Here is an 8,693-nt window from a genome sequence, read left to right as displayed (position 1 = left end):
ATTTCCTTTCTTCTGGTGGCTATAGCCTCCTTTTGCTGTTCTCTTTCTATTTTTTGAGTGGTGTAGCTAATGTTTTCATTCTGTCCTTTTCTTCTTTTTTAATGTGTGCATCTATTGCTATAAATTGACCTCTGAGCACTGCCTTTGTTGTGTCCCAAAGGTGTTGGTATGATGTGTTTTCCTTCTTATTTGATTCTATGACTTTTTTGATTCTATCTTTGATTTCTTCTATTACCCAGTGGTATTTATGCAGGGTGTTATTTAGTTTCCATGTAATTGATTTTTTTTCCCTTGCTCTTCCTGTTGTTAATTTCTACTTTGATGACATTGTGATCAGAGAGGATACTTTGTATTACCTCAGTGTTTTGGATTTTGCTGAGAGTTGCTCTGTGGCCTAAGATGTGGTCTATTCTGGAGAATGCTCCATTTGCATTGGAAACGAATGTGTGCTTTTCAGCTGTTGGGTGGAGTGTTCTATATATGTCTATGAGTTCATATTGGCTGATTGTGGCCTTTAGATCTTCTGTATCTTTGTTAAATTTCTTTCTAGGTGTTCCGTCCTTCACCGAGAGTGGTGTGTTGAAGTCTCCTAATGTTACAGTGGAACTGTCAATTTCTCTTTTTAGTGCTGTTAGAGTTTGTTTTATATATTTTGGAGCCCTGTCATTGGGTGCGTTGATATTTATTATGGTTATGTCTTCATGACAGATTGTCCCTTTAATCATGATATAGTGTCTTTCTTTGTCTTTTATGGTAGATTTTATTTTAAAGTTTATTTAATATGAGATTAGTATTGCCACTCCTGCTCTTTTTGGTGGCTGTTTGCTTAATCTATTTTTTTCCATTCTTTGATTTTTAATAAATTTAGGTCTTTGTTTCTAAGGTGTGTCTCTTGTAGACAGCATATTGATGTATCCTGTTTTTTATCCATTCTGTCACTCTCTATCGGTGCATTTAGGTCAAATAAATACAGTGTAATTATTGATAAGTGTGAGTTTATTGCTGTCATTTTGTGGTGCTTTTTTTGGTGATGCTGATGATTTCTTTTTTCCTCTTACTCTCCTGTGCTGAATTCCTTTTGTTTGTGGATTTTTGTCATTTCTTGTTTTTTTTTTAGATTTTGTTTTTACTGAGTATTTATGTTTTTCTTCTTTATTTTGATGAGTAGGTTTGTTAACTTTATTTGTGGTTACCTTGAAATTTACCCTTATATTACTAGGTTTGAGCCAGTCTATTATTACTTGGTATTGCCTTGTCTTCCTCCCTATCAGAAAGTTCTATGCCTACCACATTTATTCCCTCTTTTATTGTTCTGACGTTGTTGTCATTTGCACATTTACCTCTCTGGTTCCCTGTTGTAAATCTTTTGGTTTTGAATAGTCCTTGAGAGTTCATTTCCCAGGTTGGTATCTTTCTGGTATGATCTTGCGTCCTAAGTTCAGGATGTCGTCTGATGTTTGTTCTCAAATGGAAGGACTCCCTTTAATAATTCTTGTAAGTTTGGTTTAGTTTTTACATATTCCCTTAATTTCCGTTTATCTGGAAATGTCCTAATTTCACCACCATATTTGAACAACAGTTTTGCAGAATATATTATTCTTGGCTGGCAGTTTCTTTCTTTAAAGGTTTTATATATGTCATCCCATTGCCTTCTTGCCTGCATGGTTTCTGTCGAGTAATCAGAGCTTAGTCTTATTGTTTCCCCTCTGTATGTGACTTTTCCTTTTTCTAGGGCTACTCTCCGGGTTCTTTCTTTGTCTTTGGTTTTAGCGAGTGTGATTATGATATGTCTTGGTGATTTTCTTTTGGGGTCTATCCTATATGGGGTTTGTTGAGCTTCTTGGATGGCCAGCTTTTCATCTTTCATGATATTATGGAAGTTGTCTGTCAGTAGTTCTTCAATGATCCTCTCAGTGTTTGTTGTTTTCTCCCCCTGTTCTGAAACTCTGATTACTTGCAAATTTTTGCCTTTGATTGCATCCCACATAATTCTCAGGGTTTCTTCATTTTTCTTCATTCTTTTTTCTAATTTTTCCTCAGAGTTGTATCCAAGTGTTTGTCTTCAATTTCACTGATCCTGTCTTCCATCGTTTCAAACCTACTCCTCAGCCCTTCTGTGACACTGTCCATTTCTGAAATCTTGTTTATCTTTTGGATTTCTAATTGTTGTTTTTGTATTTCTACCTGTGAATTTATTTTGGCATTTTGTTTCTGTATTATTTTCTTGAATTCTTCCATTTTTTTGTCTGTATTTTCCATGAATTTTTTAATTTTTGTCTACTTTTTGCTCCAACCCTTGGATAACTCTGAGTATTAGAGATTTGAATTCCCTATCAGTTAGTTCTAGTGCCTTTTCTTCTACTGAAAAGTTATCTGGTATTTTATTTTGGATGCCTACTGGAACCGTCCTGTCCTTTTTTTTTTTTAATGTTTTTATATTTTCTGCTCTCTTCAGGACATTCAGTAGTTATTTTCTTTGTTTACTGATTGTAGATCTGTTTGTTTTGTCCTCTTTTTTGTTTTCTTTTGTTATGTCTGAGCAGGTAGGCTGTGCATTCTTTGTTGTTTACTCGTCTGTGGACACAATATTTTTCACCTCCTTGTTCAATGGGCAGGGTCAGCCTCTTAGTTTTGGTGCAGCAGGGTAGGTCGAGTTGAGGGGTAGGGGCTGGGATGGGTTGTTTGTGGCATGTACTGAGGCCAACAAGGTGAGTTCGGAGTCACTCCATGGCAGGTTCCTGTAGGCACTGCCTGTGCTGCTTAGGAGTGCAATGTTCAGCACATGGTGCGGATAGACAGGAGGGAGGGGTAGTGGGAAGATTGTGATGTGTGGAGTTAGGTTGGACATGGGAAAGAAGAGAGAGGAGAAACAGGAACCAAATAAATAAATAAAGACAAGTGCTGAGGGAGCCTGCCATTGGAGTGGAGAGATGAGTAACTGAAAAATGAGGAAAAACAATAAGGAAAAAAGATGCCTCCAGAGATCCCACCGGTGTGGCTGCACAGACTGAGGAAGTGGCTTCCAAGCCACACTGTACAGTCTGACTACAAGGCGTGGAGATGATACACAGCGCCATGTATTCAGGAGGCAGGAAAAGAAGTTAAGTAGAAAGAGATGGGAAACCGAGAAATAAAGAAAAATAACAAAGAAAAAAAAAGAGAAAACAAAGAAACAATAAAAAAGGAAAAGGAAAAAAAAATGTCCCAGGGATTCCACCAACGTGGCAGCACAGACCCGGGAAGTAGCTCCCCTGCCGAGTGGTGCTTCACAGCCTGTCAAGAAGAAGCAAAGATGGTACCTGGAGTCAGGTGTTCGAGAGAAAGGAGGGGGAGGAGGTGAGAAGTAGGGAAGAAACCAAAACAGGCTGAAAAAAGCAACATCAGCAATGAAGAAATGGCACTTAAGGAGCCGGCCACTGTGGGTGGAATGGATCTGCGTGGCAGGGAACTGGCACCTCCTGTGGCGTGGTCCGCCAGGAGGCAGCAAATCAGCCCACCAGGAAGCTGCAGATCGGCCCACTGGGAAGCCTCGGATTGGCCCACCTGGAAGTGGCAGAGGCAGAGCAGGGGGAGGCAGAGTGGGGGGTGGAAGAGTGTGTATCGCTGGTTACCATGTGCTCTGTCTCCTGTTGGGAGCTCTGTGAATCTGCTTTCCTGTAGTCCCTGCTGGCAGATCTCGGACAGGAGTCCAAGATGGTGAATCCATGCTGTATTAGCTGATAGGGGACCTCTGCTCATAACTCTCTTCACTCTCTGTTCTCTGTCAGTTTCTTAGTCCATTTGGTGCTTGGTAGAGTTCTTTATCTCTTCATTTGACACTTAGGGTTCCAGGATTGATGTTTGTCTTTGTTTACTTGGTTTTTCAGGTCTTTGCTGTGGAGGGGACAGCGTGGTGTTGGCTCAGCCCTAGGCTCTGATTTTAAACACACAGGGTCAGTGAGAAGAAAAAGTGAGATTCTATGTGAAAAACAAGCATGTTGCCTGAAACACAGTGGACACGCAATAAATGTTGCTTTTATTTTCATCACCTTATTCCTGGCATTTAATGTTTAAAAAAAAAGAGTAATATTATACACAAACAAAATTTGAAGTTGCTACGCTGAGGAGTAGAAAGAGAGGCCCTTGTTCTCATGTCTGTCCCTGCAAACTGCACTCACAGCAGAGGCCTTCATCACAAGTTCATTCCTTTTTAAATCCAAAAAAAGAAAAAAATAAATAAATAATAGGGCAAAAGGAAGTAGCTGAATTTAAATAGATAGTGCAGTGCTTTGTCCCTCTACCCTCTCCATTTGTACATAGATTTAGAAACCTGTTCGATGGTCCATACTCTCAAAATAAAGGGTGACGATGGTTTTCTATAAGTATATAACCAAAAACCAAAACCTTTGTTGTCGAGTCAATTCCAACTCATAGTGACCTTATAGGACAGAGTAGAACTGCCCCATAGAGTTTCCAAGAAGCGCCTAGTGGATTTGAACTGCCAACCCTGTGGTTAGCAGCCATTGCACTTAACCACTACGCCATCAGGGTTTCTATAATTATATAGTCTTTACTTTATAAAGGTCCAAAAAAACCAGAATAAACTAAAATTTGTTTCTCTGATTTATCCTCTCCATGACTTTGCTGAATCCTGAAGGCGAGAAACAGCAGCTGCTGTATTCGTTAGTGCTTTAGGCAGCGCTGGAATTATGTGAAGTCGGAACAGCACTGAGAGAAAATAAATCCAGTTGTCGTAGTGGGTCTTAAGGGAACTCAAACAAATTGAAATAAGCTCTATTCCAGATGGGCCAATCAAATGAACCTGATTTCTGAAGCTTGTGCTGATAATAAATCATCATTCCATGGAGATAATTGCTATGTACAAATTGTGCTCCTCTTAGCACCTCCACCTAGGCAAAACATTCAAGGGCCAAAGAAACAACAATTTTGATAATTACCCAGGTGATTTAGGCTAGCGTCCCAGTTTTGGAGTTAGAGAGACACTCGTCACAGTTTTCCTGATGAGGTCACCCAACATGTGGATTTACCTGACTTGCAAATTAACAAGGTGCTCAGCATGTATTCATTAAACATTTAATACTTTTAAAGCACCTTAAATAGAAAATTCCTTTAAAAACTGTCTCCAAAATGGTAGCACAAGTATTATGCACCCACTTCATATAAGGCAAAATTGAAATGTATGAACTTTTAATTATCTTACCCAAGGATTCACATCTATACATTTGTTGAACTAGGTTTTAAAGTGATATTTTAGTCCAGTATTATGTTCACATAAACGTACTTCCTTGCTACTTAGGACAAGTTGTACACTTTATTTGGATATATAGAAATAAAATGGAAATGACACCTTTCATTATTTGTGTACCATAATAATTCTTTCACATTACATATTAATTTAAGTACACTGACTATGGAACTTTTAAATAGATTTTTTGAAAAAGAATCTGATTAAAAATTACTTGGTACCTTTGCTCTGGTTTTTCTATTCTTGATTCTCATATAATTATACGGAAAACACGGGAAAAGAAGAAACTAATGAATATTAAAATTTGGCAAATTTACATAATGGATATTTATTGAGAGCTTGCTATGTATTAGGTAGAGTACTGCGGGCTGATATGTCAAATAGAGAAATACAATCACAGCTCAACCACTATGGAACATATATTCTACAAGAAAATATAGATAATGATCTACTGGATCAAGACCAAGAGGAGAGGAGGGCACCATATATGTTTCAGGATTTAGCTTGGCTGGGGGCCTCATGCTACAGTTCCACAATAAGTATTCTTCAGCAATAAATACCCATCTGGTTTAAATAGACATATACAGGTGTCTATAACAAACAGAATGTCTGACAATTTATTCTGCTGCTATTAATGAAGAATACTCAAAAAATGTACACGCAGTTTTTCATGCTTAGTTTTCTACATAATTCTTTGATGAGAATGGTGTTCTAAAGAACAAATTTGGGGAAAGGTTTTTTTTCTTTAACATGTGTTTTTTCCAAAATTGTTTGCTCTGATATTATCCAGCCCTGAGTCTTTTCATCTCACATCAATTCTACCAAAAAAAAAAAAAGAAAGAAAGAAAACCAAACTCACTGCTGTCGACTCGATTCTGACTCATAGCGACCCTACAGGACAAAGTAGAACTGCTCCATAGGGTTTCCAAGGAGCGCCTGATGGATTCAAACTGCTGACCTTTTGGTTAGAAGCCTAGCTCTTAACTAATACCTATAACTACATTCAACTCAAAATTTGTGTTTCCTTAGTCTCACATAGTTTCTTATATACTTGGATAAACACTGCTCTTTCAGCCTCCAGACAATCCCTGTTGTCCGTGCACCATCCTTTGACACCCATACCTGTTTCATCAGAGCTTTGTTTAGTGTCAACTATGTACCATCTGATAGTTACCTTATAAGCTTAGAGATTTTCTTCTATAATATAAAATTGTTTTTCCTTATTTTCAATTGTTAAAAATATACAGAATAAACTATATACAGACTATGGAATTATTGAAAATAGCTAAGAAAAAAATGCTTATTTCTACAAATAATTGAGACACAGCAGGGGATATAGGAATAATTCTGATACTTAGTAACAAAAGTAATATAATTTTTCACTTAATTTTCATATTTTTTAGTATCACTTGTATGTGCATTCTACAAACACAATCTGGTAATTTTTCAAAGCTTTAAATAAGACTTTTTAAGAAACTTTTAAATCAACATGATATAAGAAGGGAATATATATTTCATACTATAAATTAAGTTTTAGTAGAAATCTATGGATTGTGTAAATACATATTATCATTTTAAAGGTGTCAATCATAACAGCTACACTTCTCACATTTAATAACATATTGAAATTCATTAATAACTAAAGTTTTAGTGGTAACAGCTAGAGTAGATATTACTCTATTGTCAATCTCTCTTATATGATGAATAATTATTAACATCATTATTGAAGGCATTATAATTAAATATCACCTTAAGCACCTGGAAAAGAACATACTTATGTACAAACTATGACATGCTTGTAAAAGTAAATCACAAGGCGTATGAATTGGAATCAACTCAGTGGCACACAACAACAGCTTGGTTTTACATTTTAACGTTAAATCTCTAGAAGACAATTGAGAGTGAAAAATGTTCAAATTGTGTTCAAATTGCAGTTTCAACACTATTGACTGATCTTGGGTCATTTACTTATTTGAGCCTCAGTTTCCTTATTGATAACAAAATGCATAATAATAATGACCAGGAGAGACTGTTATGATATATTCCATTTGGTAGTATGTGCAAAGCTCTCAGCGTAGTGTCTTAGTTTTAACTTATTATTGCTTCTATCATTCTTAATATTGATAAGACTGTGATAACCTAATTTTTCTAATTACAATCTAAATATAACATTTCAATTTACTCATTCTGACAATTTCCTGATAAATACTAAGTGAATTCTATTCTATTTCACTTTATTCTATTCTCTTGCTGTGTACTTTTTTCTTGACAAACTGATGTGTTTTTTTAATCCAATCTATATGATTTCTGACTCTTTAAATCATTAAACTATGAAACTATGCATTCAGAATGAATACAAATTATGTGTTTTCTTTTTTTTAAACATGAAAGTATTAATATCCCAGCTCTGCCACCTCATAATTTCAAGAAATCAATCAGATTACTTAGCCTCTTTGAGATTTACTTTTCTCAGTATGAAGCTTATTTTTGGATAAAATTAAATGAATTTTCCTAAAAGCATTTTGTCACTATGGCTTTGGAAGCTTCTATTCTTAACACATAGAAAATAGGTAAACATGTTCTTTTTCATAATATTGTTAGCGTTCGATTAAATATCAACTAGAGAATAACAATGTTGGATGGATGAATTTAATCATAAATATAGGTTAAAAAGTAGCTAAGAGACAGTGTGCTAGGGTATGTGGATGAAAGTTGCCAATAACGTGATCTTAGCCTTCAAGTAATGTTTTGTTAAATGTCCAAGGAAGCAAACACTAGTAAATAATTAAAAGCTAGAATTAGACAATGCTATAAAGAAAAGACGATAAGTGATGCTTTATTCACTAATAATGTTGAACTTTCTTACTACTTTAACAACTGATTGAAACAATGAGAAATTGTTATTGATGTGGTTATATTATTTAATTTTCTCTGTGATTTTTGACAAAAACAAGGATATAGAATATTAGTCTAATTATTTTACCCTCATTCATTGAGTCCATATTAGTTCTCTATTTTATTATATAACTGTCAAAAGAATTTATAAAATATGGAAATATAAATGCAAAACTTATATTTTATTATGCCCCCATTTGCAAAAGTAGTTAATATTTACATTAATATTGTCCTTAGTGCTACACTTATTCAAGGTACAAAGCACTTGTGAATGCCATTTCTAAAAGGGGAAAGGGTAATGTAATATATATATGAGTATATATGTGTGTGTGTATATATATATACACATACATACATACATATGCATGGCATTTTCATGAGGTTAAAATTATTTAACATATTTCGTGTATTTTCTCATTTAATGATAAAGAAGTTTCCAAACCCATACCGATTAACTCCTTTATCCATGTTATAGCTTTGTTGAGTCAAAGAAACATTTATATATTCTCTTCAATATTACATATAACTATAAAAATTGAAAAAGAAGAAAAAT

The sequence above is a fragment of the Trichechus manatus genome, unplaced genomic scaffold (genome assembly GCF_000243295.1).
Source record: "Trichechus manatus latirostris isolate Lorelei unplaced genomic scaffold, TriManLat1.0 scaffold00183, whole genome shotgun sequence".
Classification (NCBI taxonomy): domain Eukaryota; kingdom Metazoa; phylum Chordata; class Mammalia; order Sirenia; family Trichechidae; genus Trichechus; species Trichechus manatus.
The sequence above is the reverse complement of the archived record's forward strand: the minus strand, read 5'-3'. Positions refer to the sequence as shown.